Genomic DNA, 14,810 nt, shown 5'->3' with positions numbered 1-14,810 from the left:
CTATATGGATGACTGTCAGGGAGCAGATAGCACCGACCCAGAGATGCATGCAATTGCAGAAGCAGCAGATAGTCAATATCCTGGGAAACCAGGGCCTCCAGTGGGAGTTCCTTCACCCGTTCCCCTCTGTCTGGATGGAAGCACTTGTGCACAACCTCTCTGGAAGCATAACCACAAAGCAAGAAGAGGACCTTCCTTTTTTTGTGCATTGGGAAAGGAACATAATGTAATAACAGCTGAGATGGAGTATGTAGATGGATACTGCAAAAGCTGAACAGGGAAAACCTGACCCTAATGTTTAGAGTAAGGATATAAGTTTGCTCTTCTGGAGTGGTGGGGACACAACCCAGAGCAAGTCACCTTTCTGCTGTTTTATGCTCTCCACTTGTAGTGTGCTTTCCTCTGTAGGAGGTGTGGAGGAAAGTGGCGTGTGGTTTTTTTGGCACAGAAAGCATAATTTGCTGTTTTGAACTTGCAGACGTGGAGTCCTGATGGCTGAAAGGGGGTTCACAAGCTTCACATTAAAAGAACAACCACAAAGTTGGATGATGCTTAACCTGAATGCTAACAAGCAATAGAGAACTTGGTGTATTTAGTGGTCAGATTCAGCATGGTGTATCTCTGTAACTAAGTTCCTCTGCTTTAGGGTTTTCCTTTGTGTATAAGTGAAAACCTATGGGGCAAACATAAATTCAGTGACATATTGGAGCAAAAAGGAACTGAATGAACTTTTGGTTTTGTTTATTTCTAAGTAGCTGGAGTGAGCGAGGTAATTTGTGTAGAAACTGGGCACTTGTGTGCGCTCATTCAGTTTCCTGGAGCGCCTCTGCCTTCCACAATGTGATTTTTTTGCTTCTGAAGCAAAAGATATTTCCCAAAGGTCTCCGAGCATGTGTAGCTATATTTCATCCCTGTAGTTAATTCAACAAAGAATACTGGAACACAGAGTATCAGAAAACATTTTCTGTGTTCAGAAAGCAAAACCATATGCTCAAACCCCATCATCAGTTCACAGGCATTTTAATAACCTCATACTTCACCAATCAGAATAATTAAATAGGCTCATTATTTAAAATATTCATTGTGTCCAGATTCCATGTTTGGCTTTCTTGGTCAATTTGGTTCTTGCTAATCTGGGGGAAGGAAAGAATGTTCTCTAGTGCTTAATTTGCATTAAAAACACTATAATTTGTAAGTAAATTGGAAAGCTTTTAAGTGGAGAGGGAACATCAGTGACTTGACAGTCAAAGCTCTCCTTTGTTTTTCAAGCATAATGTTCCAGAAAGATGCTCTTCCTTTCTTGGAATTACACGGCAGTAAGAATGAAGCCTTGTAATTGTTCATTAATCTACGGTTATTAAGAGTCTGGTAGAAAGCACCAGAAAAGGAAAAACAACAAAAAAAAAACCAGAGTGGGTAGTATCTTGCTTATGATACCTTTATTAGAAAATGGATTGTTAATGTCTTACCCTGTGTAAGGGGGTTGCATCTCAGGGTTCTGAGAGAGATGGCTGATGTGCTTGCCAAGCTGCTCTCCATCATATTTGAAAAATCATGGCTGTCATAGCAAATCCCTGGTGGCTGGGAAAAGGGAAACATTACTCCCATTTTTAAGAAAGGGAGGAAGGATGACCTGGGGAACTAGAGGCCAGTGAGTCTCACCTCTGTGCCTGGGAAGATCATGGAGCAGATCCTCCTGGTTACCATGTTAAGGCACATAGGAGATGAAGAGCTGATCTGAGACAGCCAGCATGGCTTCACCCAGGGCAGATCTTGCCTGACCAATCTGGTGGCCTTCTATGATGGAGCGATGGCATTGGCCAACAGAGGAATGGCGATGGACGTCATCTACCTGGACTTCTGCAAAGCCTTTGACATCGTCCCTCACTGCATCCTTCTCTCTGAATTGGAGAGGTATGGATTTGAAAGATGGACTGTTTGATGGACGAAGAACTGGTTGGCTTGTTGCAGCGAAAGGGTTGTGATTAATGGTTCTGTGTCAGGGTGGAGGCCGGTCAGAAGTGGTGTTCCTCAAGGGTCGGTCTTGGGACCGATGCTCTTCAACATCTTTATCAGTGACACAGATGATGGAATCGAGTGCACCCTCAGCAAGTTTGCAGTTGACACCAAGCTGACCAGTGCAGTCCATACATCAGAGAGAAGGGAAGCCATCCAGTGGGATCTGGACAGGCTGGAGAAGTGGGCCCATGAGAACCTAATGAGGTTCAACAAGGCCAAGTGCAAGGTGTTGCACTTGGGCCGGGGTGATCCCGGGTACTGATACAGACTGGGGGAAGATCTCCTTGAGAGCAGCCCTGCAGAGAAGGACTTGGGGGTCCTGGTGGACGAGAAGCTGGACGTGAGCCAGCAGTGTGCACTGGCAGCCCGGAAGGCCAGCTATGTTCTGGGCTGCATTGAAAGAGGAATGGCCAGCAGGGAGAGGGAGGGGATTGTCCCCCTCTACTCGGCTCTTGTGAGGCCACATCTGGAGTACTGTGTCCAGGCCTGGGGCCCCCAGTACAAGAAAGATGCAGAACTCTTGGAGCGGGTCCAGAGGAGGGCCACCAAGATGATCAGAGGCTGGAGCACCTCTCCTGTGAAGAAAGGTTGAGGGAACTGGGCTCGTTCTGCTTGGAGAGGAGAAAGCTCCAGGGAGACCTCATTGTGGCCTTCCAATACTTGAGGGGAGCATATAAACAGGAGGGGCAATGACTGCTTGCATGGGTTGATAGTGGTAGGACAAGGGGGAATGGTTTTAAACTAAGATGGGGAGATGTAGGTTAGATATTAGGAGGAAGTTTTTTGCTCAGAGGGTGGTGACGCACTGGAACAGGTTGCCCAAGGTGGAGGCCCCATCCCTGGAGGCATTCAAGGCCAGGCTGGACGTGGCTCTGGGCAGCCTGGTCTGGTGGTTGATGGCCCTGCACTCAGCAGGGGGGTTGAAACTCGATTATCTTTGAGATCCTTTTCAACCCAGGCCATTCTGTGATTATTGTCAGCAGAGGCACTGTGTGGGGCAGGGGTTGGGGGGATGGAGCTGGCTGCTGTTCCTTGGCTGGGATCTCTTCCTTTGCTCTGCTCCCAAGTGCACAAAGCTTCCTCTTCCTGGCGAGCCAACAGGGGCGTTCCCGCAAGGGCCCATAATCAAAACTTGGCTGAAAGAGAATAAAAAGATATAGAAACATTTCACTGTAGCTAAAGAAGGAACTCTCACCATAGGTAAAAGGTTACTTTCCTTTGTGGCCGAGCGAGTAACTTACTGGTTTGATTTGAAAAATGACCCAGCTAGCAGATGGACTCCGCTTTTCTTCCCTTTCTTGATGTATTTGGTTGCGTGGATATTCTTGAGGAACAAATCTTTATCTGTTGTTTCCTTTGTTGCTTCCACCTCTTTATTTGGGAGGAGGATAGAGGAGTGAGAAATGCAGCGGAGAAGCTTATTTCAATGCAAATCTATTGTTGATAATTGCGGTTTTAAAATCTTCTCAACCTCCAGCTGAACAAAGATAAAGGAATAATGGCTGTGAATTATTAGCTGCTCCGCTTACCTTCAAAACAGTTCTCACATTGTTGTGATACTTGGATGTATTTATTTTTGTACATCTTTTGTTTTTAGTACGCGTGTGGTTTTGGTATCGTTTTTTCAGTACCCCTATGGTAATTCTGCATCCATCTTTTTGCTATGGATATGCAGGCCTAAAATCAATGAATTCACTTTAGAAGCACGGAAGGAAGCAGAGATCAGACCCTTTTTTTTCCCCCCCCCATTATTCTGTTTCTAGGCCAGGATAGTGCAACAAATCTGCAACTGCATATTTGCAACAAATAACTTGCAAATATTTGCAGCAAATAATGCAACTGGGGGTTGTGGCTCGTAGGGAATTCACCAAAGGGACTCTTGCTGTGGGTGAAAGTCTGCCAGTCTGGATCAACTCATGGTGTGTGGGTGCTTGTTCACTTATTGAACTTGATTTCTTAAATATTTTTTTGAAAATTGGGAGTTTGAATGGTAGCCATGACCATTTCTCAGAAATAAAGGAGGAGGAGAAACTGAATGGGTGTAAATAAAGAAAAACCTAAGGCTCCTAATAAATATTCTTCGAGCCACCAAGTCCTGCTTGTAGCAGGCAGGTGCTGTAAGTGATGGCTGTATTTATCTGCCATGGTAGAAGAATGGCAAATCAAGATGGATGTGTTTCCACCTGTCTGAACTAACAATTTATCACCCTGATTCCTAATGGATCAAGCACTTGCTAAAACAGAGTAATTGTTTGGATGTGGAAGTTGGCTTTCTGATGTGAGGGATTTATGATGTGTCAGGATGTGGACAGAAAGTCTGATATTGTTGTGTACTAATTTTTATGCTCGTGCATGTCATATGGCAGTGCAAGACCATGTGGCAATCCAACATGCAAGTGTCTATAATGGGAATGCCCACTGCAAATTTGAACAGCACTTACCACGTTAAGTCAGCCCAATGGGAGATACACTATCTTACAGAACTAGATCTAGTTATGGGTCACTCTTAAGAATAGGAAGAAGAAAAGCTAATTTATTTGTGTGCTCAGGAGGCAGCACAGGGCTTGTGCTTCTGTGCCTTACTGCTGCAGGTTTGCTGGAGAACCAGATGGAAGATGCTGGAGGAGAAGCTTTGCCAGAACTGTGTATTTTAAAGAGGCAGTTTTTTATCCCAGTGACTCGCTGAGAATGATGCTAAGAACAAAACTAACAACATGCAGCCTCAGTAAAATGGCTTTCACAGCTTGAGAAGGGAAGATGTCTGTCCCAGTCAATGAGGTAGGCCCAGGCTGTTAACGCATGAGTAGGAAGGTAAATGACCAATGTACGGGGCTGGATCATCTTAACCCTATAGCTCCTGAAACCTTTTAATTGGCCATCTGGGTCGGATGGGCTGGGCTTGGAAAGCAAGGAAATCCTGCCTTGTGACAGAGGATCCTACTCCCTTAAAGTTCTTGCACCTTTGATTTGAAGCTGCTGCTGCCATATGTTATCCAAGGCAGCTGAACGCATGTGGGTCAGCAGACAGAGCTGTGAAAGACTTGATTGCTTTTCTCACCTGCCCGAGGAGTGTCAGACCCTATTGTTTCTGGCAATGCACTTCAATTAGGTCTTAAAAATAAATGTGGTAGCGCATCGTCTGAGAAACTGGAGAAGCTGTGGTGGGTTCCTTGGAGAACGGAGCAGCTTGATTTAGGCTTAAGGATGATGCTTCATCACAAGGGAGCCACCAGTCACAATAATTACATCGCTGTCTTCTCATAATATGATTTATTTAGATGTTGCTGTATGAATTAATTCTCTCTAATTGCTGCTCTTCTCACTGTAAATCAAGGCTTCTTGCTTTCTGGAGAGTAGTGAACATGATCCTACACTGAAGTAATTAGTCCAATTAGTAAGGAAAGCAGATGTGGAAAACCAATTACTTTCAGGAATATGTCTGCTCCTGTGTAGCCCAAATGCTGTTCAATCAAAATGTAACAGTAATTTAATAAAACATTGTTTTATTCATCAACTCCATTCAGCACGGGGGCTCCTCCTGGCTGCTTTGGAGGAGGCGGTTTCTGAGCTCCGTGGCTGCAGAGATCTGGAAGGGAAACAGCTGACAACGGTGTTGCAGGAGGTGGAGGAATCCTCGTGCTCACTGAGAGTCTGTGGGGGGGAGGGAGTGGGGCAGAGCTTGGAAAAGCACTGGGAGTGAGCAAGGGGGAGGCAGAAATCCCAGTGTGTGTTGCAGATCTGAATGCAGGAGCCAAACCAGGTGCTGCTTTTACAGCTCATCACGCTGCTGTGGGTGCGGAGGGGCCTGGGGATGGGCTGTGCTCAGCACAGCACTCCTGCCTGGACCTGACTGTATCTGTCATGCTCGCATCTTACATCTGAGTTCTGTGACATCTGTGCCAGCAGGGACGTTTTGAATTTACATCACTCTGAGAGAGAGCAGGATGAGGCTGAGTAGCATGTAACTTTATCCCAGACTGAATTATGTTTTTACTTGGGAGTACCCTGGTGTGAGTTGAGCAGCAAGGTGCTCTGCTCAGTGCAGGTGCCTGCCCTGAAGTAGCACATGGAGTTATTTCTGAGAGGAAGGGCACCAGGCTGCAGCCAGCGGTCACAATCAGATCACATCGGAGCAGTTCTGCAAGGTGTTAGTTCCAGCATCTCTGTTAGCTAGCCAGGAGCTCATGTCATTGGATAGAAGTGGTGCTTTCTTATGCCCATTGTGCTGCTTCTGTATGGAAACGGGAAGTGTTTCACCAAGAAGGTGCTTTGTTTAGCATATGGAAGTAATCGATAAAGCATCAAGTGTGGAAGAAATCGAGGGAAGCAAGTGCTCAGTGCTTTTCGCTGTAATTAATTGGATGGGGGTCCTCAGTGGGACAGGCACAGCCAGAGGCACCGTGTCTGTCTGCAGTGAGCAGTGAAACCAGCATTCTCACTGGGGTTTGTTTTTAAGCTGTTTAACAAAATGTGCATAGAGGAGTTCTGCTGTGGAAGTTCACCCATCTATTTTCTTCTATCTACTGCAAGGAAGACAAGTGTTCTCATAATTGGGCCATTAAAGGAGGTGTTGAAATGTTGCTAATTGTCAAAGGCAATTAAGTGTAGCAACATGTCACAGGTAAATTAACGAGGCTCCAGGTGTTATGAGCAAATTGTGTTTCTGTGGGTATAAAGCAATTCCTGTCCTTTCTGCTAGCTGTCTGTACAGCTCTGGGGCAGTGTTCTCTTAGTGATGCCCCAATGTTTGAGCTGCCTGTATGCATGGGATCTCTCTGATACGCAGACAGTTCCGTGATGAGTTTGTAATAAAACAGCAACAATGCTGTTATTTGGTTTTGCAAGCTTCAGGAAGACCTGCAGTGACCCGAAAGCGCTGCTGAGAACACTTAGCGTTTTAACCTTTGAGTAAGTATCACGGGGTTTATGTCTCATTGTGGTTTAACATGCAAAATCTGGAGCTCCTCTACGAGTGGCCAGCAGCTGTATTGCTCCTGCCAAAACCCATGGTGTAACGCCCTCCCCCTGCAGCTCACAGAGCCTTGGATATTAGGGGAGCCCACAGAAGGGTGGAACTGTCACGTGGTCCTGTAATTATCCCTCTTTGTTCCTTTTCTTATCCTGATGCATTAGATGCCCTCCCTGCAAAGAGACTTGTGATTATGTGTGTGTGTGCACGCGTGTGCTCGAGGGTGGGTGAAACCTAATTGTATATTATTAAAATATTATGATTTTTTTTTCCCATTCCAAGCAGTAGGCGACGTGGCACCTCCCCGGTGCCTGGTGCAGCTGGCTTTGACTGGCACTTGCAAGGTTGTCCTCCAGGTGCTGCATCAGAAATCTTTTGACACAGTGTCAGTAATTAAGTGTACAATTAAGAGAATGTCTGCAATTAAGTTCAATCAGTCAGTCAATCAAATCTACATTTGTAAAGGGTTTCTAAAGGGCCTCTTATCCAAACCTCCCCTCAGCTTCCGAGCGCTGCGAAGTTGACACCAGACACAAGGCAGCGCCTATGGGAGGGCATGCAAAAGGGCTGTAAGGTTGGTGGTGCAGACAGCAGAGGGTATCCGAGGCTCAGCTCTGCTGAATGGAACTAATTTTAGGTAAGGAGTTCAGATTCATCACTAGAGTAACTACTAAATGGGTTGGGAACTTGGCTTTCCCTTGCTGTCTGTCTCCCTGGGTATCCAGCTCAGTTCAGTTGTGTTATGGCCCATCTTTGTCCCTATGGAAAGAAACAAAAAGGACAGGAATTTGGATGGGATAAGCTCTCTTGGCTTCATGGCGGTCTGAGCATCTTTCAGTTCATGCCAGCTTTTGATGGGGAGGGTCTTCTATGCCCTTGCTGCATCTGTGGTTGACCCACGACATGTGCTGCCCACTAAGTGAATGTGCAGGGGAAGCACTGCCTGTCCTGCTGTGGTTGCTTGATGCATTTTCCTCAACTGTACCACTCACGGCCTATACCACGCTTGACTTTCTTTTTAGTTACTCAGAAGAGGAACTTGAGGGTTTTTCTTGTCTCTGGTGCTACATCAACTTGAGCAATGAGCCATGGTCTCTTTGATAACGAGCTTGCATTTACATAGCACCTGTCATCTCTTAAAGGAGTTGTGCTAAGTGCATGGTGTATTGACAAAGGCTTGTCCATAGCAATGTGCAGCTCTGGCAGTTTGTCTGCTGTCTTCTATATTCATTGCTTTAATGCATAGAAAGCTGTCAGCCAAAGTGTCCTTCACTGGCAGGAAGAAAGAACAACTGGCTAGGTGCTATATTACTGTCAGTGCTGTAAATATACCTTAGTGTATCACTAATACCCAGCTGTATTTCTGTCCTCGTAGAGCTCTCAGTGCCCTACAAAGGCCCCTTGCACCCGTGAAGCTGAAGGCACTGAGGAGGGGTGAGAGGTGATCCCAAACAGAGCATGGGATGTCCTAGTGCTGGCTGCTGCTCCCTGACACTGCTACAATGGGAAGGTAGGCACCCTGGTTTTGTTATATGGTAAATAAGCAGACCTGTGCATTTCTCATGTCCTTATGTTTGGCACGCAGTATTAATACACTTGTGCTTAAATGGTTTCAATAGAAAGATCAGGGGTGCAGGTGTGGGGAGGAATCTGTTGCTGTTCCTGTTGCAGCCACCCAATGGCTGCAACCAGAACTCTTCAGAAAGGGTTAAGGTCTCTCTTCTGAGATACCCTGAAGAAAAATATTTCGGGAAAAAACATGAAGGTATCTTTTTGGTTATATTTTTCAAGATACCTCTGGAGAATGAATGCCACGTGGATAAGAGTGCATTAGGAACTATAATAGTAAAGGGTTGTCTAGATCCTGGTCTGAAAATGTGTTGAGGTCCCGTTATTGCAATGATCTGATTTGGAATTGAGTCAACCTGAGTAATTGGTATTGGGGCTGCCCAGGGAGGTGGTGGAGTCACCGTTCCTGGGGGTGTTCAAGAAACGTTTAGATGTTGAGTTGAGAGACGTGGCTTGGTGGGGTTATATTGGTGGTAGGTGGATGGTTGGACTGGATGATCTTGTAGGTCTTTTCCAATCTTGCTGATTCTATGATTCTAGGCAGGAGGATCATTTTTTGGTATCATGTCAGAGATGTGCTGCATGTTGTTCTTAAGCATGAGCCTGGAAATAAATGTCAGAAGTGTTGGGAACTCTGACTGCTAACTGGGAGAGCTCAGTGCCCCTCTGTGGGGCTGCCTGTTGGCTTCCAAGGGGGAGGAGCTGCTGGGGCCAGGAGCTGGGAAGAAATACAGGGCCATAATTCCTTGAAATGCAGTGCTACGCCTATCAAAGCAAGTAATACTTCCTGGTGGTGGAAGTAGGTTATCTGTTTTGCTTTAAATTTGCCGGATCTAATTTTTTGGGCTGCTAATCTCGGGGATATGAGGACCTCGAAAAGGCAATTACAACTGACAGATGATTGGTGTTAGGTGTGACATTTCTGTGCATCAGATACGTTTAACTGCATTCACCTCTGAGGGATTAACACTGACACCTTAAAGGAACAGTCTTGTGCTCAGCCTGGAGGATCTCAATTCTCCCTTGACTTGAATCTTATTTACATTCATTTTATTACAAAATAAACAGGCCTACAGTTGTAATGGCATTGTGCCATGCTCTGAAGATCCAGCAGCAGGGATGCTGGGGGGGGGGAAAAGAGTGGATGCTGAGAGGATCCCTAAGGACATGCACTCTGGTGTTTGTGCCCCGAGACAGTTCCATTCTGGTTTCTTTACTCAGCTCCACAATCCTAGAGGGAAGATGACTGAAAGCAATGGTTACCCATCTTATTTATCCACATGAGCGTTTAATATCCTGCTAATAAGGTATTTAAGCCTTCAGGAAACCAGCTTGTGGTCTTTGTAGACTTTTCTTTATATTTACATATGATGCAGGATCTACGTACGTTTTCAAAATGGGCTCTTACTGGAGATGTTGAAGAAATACTCAACTTATTAAAATGCTCGGTGTGCTGCTCCTGTGTTTGCCAGCACGCTTGGCCTCTGTTCGGATGCCTGGAGTGTCAGTGTCTGTGCTGTTTCCTTTCTCTGCCGGTGGGAAGCAGTTCCTCTTGTTGCTGATTCATCTCCATGTCTCTTGTGCTTCACTCCACTGAAATCTGGTTAGGTACAAGACAGACTCCGGTGGAATGAAGGACAACAGAACCCATGGATCGTCCTTATTTCTCCTGGGAAGCGCAGGCATGCTCAGCGCGGTTCGCAGTACGTTTTAGGATGTGCAGCTGGTGTATCTGTGATGCTCCAGTCGTGGATAGGAGGTGCACAACTACAATCAGTGCTGATGGGCATCCTCTAGGCTGAAAACTTTGATATATCTTTCCCCCTCCCCCCCTCCATTTTCATTCCTTTTTATTTTAGCCTATAACGTAGTAACCAGAAAATCTCAATCTACTAAACCAGAAGAATGCAGATAGGCACACTGAAGAAGAATGGTCTGGTCTTAGCTGCAGAATGCATGAAGCTGCTGCTTTGCTTCAGCCTAGCTAGGGCAGAAGGAATTTGTGTGCAGCCCCGCATGGTGTGCAACTGAAGTCTGATGCCAGAGGCTTCCCATGGCGCATAAGCAGGCAGAGCAGGAAAACACTGCGTGTCCCAGTGCAGCACTGCCAGCTTACTGCTGCTCACGTGCACCTCAATGCGGCCAAATCTAGTTAATTACATGACAGGGGAGATCTGAGACCCTGAGCAAAGCGCTGTCCAAACCCTCTAGGAGACATCTCTTCCAAGGAGCTTCTCATCTGTGAGGCAAAGAAAAGGAAAGACTGTTAAAACCATTCATCCTTCACCTCTCCCAGGATTCTGGAGAAGGAATGTGATTATAAATGGAAATACTTTACTACTTTTGTTCTGCCTGCGCCTGCAAAATTAATACCCAAGTTTGAATATAATACACATACTTTAGACTCGAACATTGTTTCTCATCTAAAGAACTGGAAACATTAAAAATCCACCCTGAAATCCTCAAATCTCCCAAATGCAACGAAACCTGAACGTATCTCGGCAAGGAATGGCAAATATTGTTGGAAACCATCGGAAGCAATTGGGTGGCTTTGCTTCTCAGGGCCGTGAAGCCAATTAAGGGACCCAGGTCCCAGTTCCCATGTCCTTGGTGCCTGGGAAAACGGGGAGTTTGGAACTTGGGAAAATGCCAGATTTAATTTGCTCGAACTTTGCAGTTTAGGGAAAGGAGGCAAAGCCTTGGAGGTGAACAGCAGCGCTTGGCTGCGCTTACAGGAGGGAAAACCAAAGCGCTCTATGGAGGTGCTGATGGAGGGTTTAACAGAGCAAACAGCTTTGGGTGTTTCTTGCTTTTCCTTCTAAATATAAGCCTGTCTGCTGCTGCCTTGATGCCCCTCCCTTTGCCTTGTCAGGACACGTTCAGAGCTTCTGGTGAAGTCCTGAGAACCAGGGGCCGAAGCAGGAACTCATCAACCGAAATTCCTCCGTGCAATCCTGGTTTATTTGCAATGCCTTTTATTGGGCAAGTTGCAACGGGCTGTAGTGCCTGAATGCCTAATGCACAGCTTGCAGCTATTAACCACTCAGTGCCTGGAATTGCCAGTGGAGGAAATAAACAGCTGCAAGGCTGGCGTTGGCTTGCTTCAGGAGCAGCTCAGATTATCAAGCAAAAACACGTATCGACAAAATCTTACATAAAAACAACGGTAATAAAAACTTGAAATACAAGTTCTAGAGTCCTGCACCCAAAAGCTAACCACCCCTCCATCTTGGGGAAAAAACCCAATCTTAAGTGTATTAACAGTTAGAATATTGGTTTTTGTTCTGCCTTGTAATGAGTTGCCACCAGGTCTTTGCTTCTCGCTGGGGAGAAGCCTTGGGAGTTGGGCTGCAGTCTTGTGCATCCACCTGAGCTGCAGCACAGATCTGCTGCTCCCCCCAGAGTGGCAGCCCTTTTAGCTAAAGGTCAGGTACGATTGCACTGGACTTCTCTGAACTTTAATATGAGCCAGTGTTTCTATATGCTTGTCTGCAGGGAAACAAAGAGGTAAAGATAGATGCTCTGACCAAAGCTCCCAGCATTTCTGTTGTATTAAATGCACTACGCATTAGGCTCAGTGATTACCCTTGAAATTTTCTCAAAAGTGCCTGTAAATGGTACTCTGTCCAGAAAAGTACAAAATAACTGGTTTCACTACAATGAACTCCCATTTAAAATCGAGCATGAATAAAACTATTTCCCAAATGCAAGGCCTGGAACTGAGCCTGAGTTCCCAAAGTAACATGCATCTGCAGCCCGTACCTGGCTCAGCTCTTGGGTCTGGCAATGACTCTTGCGTGGGCCTTCCCTAGGAAACCCGCTCCAAGCAGATTCTGCTCATTCATGCTTTCCATTTTTCTACCTCATCTCCAGAGCTGGCTCCGGAGCAAGGTTGAGTTCCTCCATGCTTTCCCAAAGCCTTTCTTTGAAATTAGCGTTTTTCTTTTTAAGGTATACCAGATTTATTCTCTCAATTTCGAGCCAGTTTTACAAGTTAAACTTGTGGTCAGCTCTACAACTGTTCACGGCTCTCAGAGAGGAACCTGTTTCTACAGCAGCAGCTGAAGTCGCTTACGAAGCTCACTGTTAAGGGATTGAGAAGGCCTTCAGACTCTTCTGTTTTGCCCCTGCATAACAGGCAGAGGAAAGGAGATGTGCACAGCAGTGGAGATGAGCAAGCTCAGCGCACTGAGTGCTCTGACCCCAGGGCTGAGCACGGCTCATCCAGCTCTCCAGCATCCGTAATGCCACAGAGCGGCATGTGCCTTCAGGACTTCAAAGAACTCTGCAAACCTCGACCTAATGTTTGATTGAATGTTCTCCATAGGCTGCTGAGCTAAACCTTAATGTATGGCAGCCCAAGCCTGGTATGCATTGCACTGGTGTAAAGCCAGAGCAGCCCTGTGGCTTTTAGTTGAATTCCAGTGCTGTTCTTGCCAATTCAGGACTTGCTTTTTAGGGAGATCCCTCCGTGTGTTATCGGCTGATGCGCTGAAAAACTTAGCCATTATTTAACAACAAGAAACATTTAAGAAGTTTGCAGTCTTCCCTTCTAGAACCTATCTCCCAGCCTCGCTTTCCCAAGAGCAAAGGGCAGGTCCTGCAGCGTTCTCACCAAGCGAGCAGCACTGCTGCTCTCCAAGCAGGACGGGGCTGGTGCAGCTCATGGCAGCTCTGCAGCCTCCTGAGAACCCATCTGCGCGCGATGCCTCCCAGCCACATCCCCCAAAGCCCACGAGTTCTCGGTCCATGGGCTGCGCACTCACCTCCGTTCATTAGGTACAACTCCAGTCTTGCAACTGTTTTACTTTAAGCCAAAAAAAAAAAAAGAAAAAGGGGGGGGGGGATAATGGAGGTGGGAGCTAAACCCAGCTGGTAAGCGAATACTTTTGGGGCCTATGTGTTCTCTTCTTCTCGTTCTTCCTTCCGTTGACCAGAATTCCAGAGCAAGTGGAACAGCAGCAGGATGCTGATGCTCCTGCAGCGGGGCCGTGCTGCGCGCTTGGTTGTCGTGCCCCACCAGCAAGGGAGAAGGAAAGTGGTGTTAGGGGAGGAGGAGGAGAGCAAGGAGAGGAGCAGAGCCCGCTGCGGAGCTGCACTTCACGCACCCCCTCAAAAAAAAAAAAAAAAGTTTAAAAAAAGCGCAAGGGGAGGGAAAAAAAAAAAATCTTTAAAAAGTGCTGGAGCAGGAGAGGCAAGTTCTGCCCACTTTAAGGTGGTGGCCCCAGGTGCTGTCTTTATTTGCGCGCCTGCTCAGGCGGCTCCGCGCTCCCGCGGGCGCAGCCAATGGAGAGGGCGCGGCGGAGCGCTCCGCCCCGCGCTGCGCTGCGCGCCCCTTGCGCCCCTCCTCCGCCCGCGCGGCCCGGCGCTGGGATGCGCCTGCGGGGAAGGGGATGCGTCGCTCCTTGGGCTCCAGAGAGGATGAGTCCGAGCAGCGCTTGCTTCAAAACGCACGAAGGCTGCGGGCGGCCCGTTAAAACAAAGCGGTCGTGTTTTTCTTAGGTCAAGCCTCCGAAGTCTTGGCTTGGCTTCTCAGCGTAGGGGAGGTTTCATTTTGCTGCGGCAGAGCTTGCAGAGGGAATGGAGAACTGATTTTGAGCGTTGGGTTGGGTTGGGATGCGCTCCCTGCGAGCTGCTGGTCCCAGCAGCTGGAGCTGCACTGGGCTTTCTGGGAAGGGTTTTGTTGTAGGAGCTTTGGGACATGGAGGGAAGTGTCTCAGAGCCCTTCCATGCTTCATCTCAATTCCAGCGCTAAAGGAAATCGGTGTAAAATGACTCAAGTTACCTCGTGTGTTATGCAAATCCCCCCGAGTCCCTTATTTCCACACACCTTTTCATGTCTTTTTGTAGTGCTAACAACTCAGTACCGCTCTCCCATGCTGTTTCCCAAATAAGGAGTGGAGATGAGTCCTGCTCCTTCGCTTGCTCGTTGGGTAAGCTGCAGATCCAGAGCTGCTTCGGTTATGACACAGGTCACGAGGTTTGCGTGTTCCGTTCTGGTTGTGCTGAGTTGCACTTAGCAGTGCGACTACCCCCCAGTTCCAAGCAAAAAGTTTGGATTTTTTTTGTTTTTTTTTTTTTGCCACACATTTAGAATGTAGAGTTGAAAATATCGGGCTATAAACGCATCTGCTGGAGTGCTCCTAGAGAAAAGGAAGTCAATGTTTTTCACGTGTGAAATATGCACTGCGGGTTGTCACCATTTGGGTTATGTATTCCTGTTTATTGTGCCTATTGCTTGCTTTTATTTTGT

The 14,810-nt window shown here is 46.9% G+C and overlaps 1 protein-coding gene across 3 annotated transcripts in view; it reads left to right on the top strand.

Moving 5' to 3' along the window:
• PLXNA2 (plexin A2) overlaps window positions 1-14,810 on the top strand; it is a 351,337-nt gene that overhangs the window by 15,482 nt on the left and 321,045 nt on the right. For 2 of the 3 annotated variants that reach the window (XM_021377558.1, XM_021377559.1), the window contains one exon: window positions 8,364-8,498. The gene's annotated coding sequence lies outside the window, so the exon portion shown is untranslated. Of the gene's footprint in view, window positions 1-6,878; window positions 6,928-8,363; window positions 8,499-14,810 lie in introns of those variants that run through there. The other variant, XM_021377560.1, reaches the window with a different exon arrangement.

This window comes from Numida meleagris, chromosome 25 (assembly GCF_002078875.1).
Source record: "Numida meleagris isolate 19003 breed g44 Domestic line chromosome 25, NumMel1.0, whole genome shotgun sequence".
Taxonomy (NCBI): domain Eukaryota; kingdom Metazoa; phylum Chordata; class Aves; order Galliformes; family Numididae; genus Numida; species Numida meleagris.
This window is presented reverse-complemented; position numbering and strand designations above follow the sequence as displayed.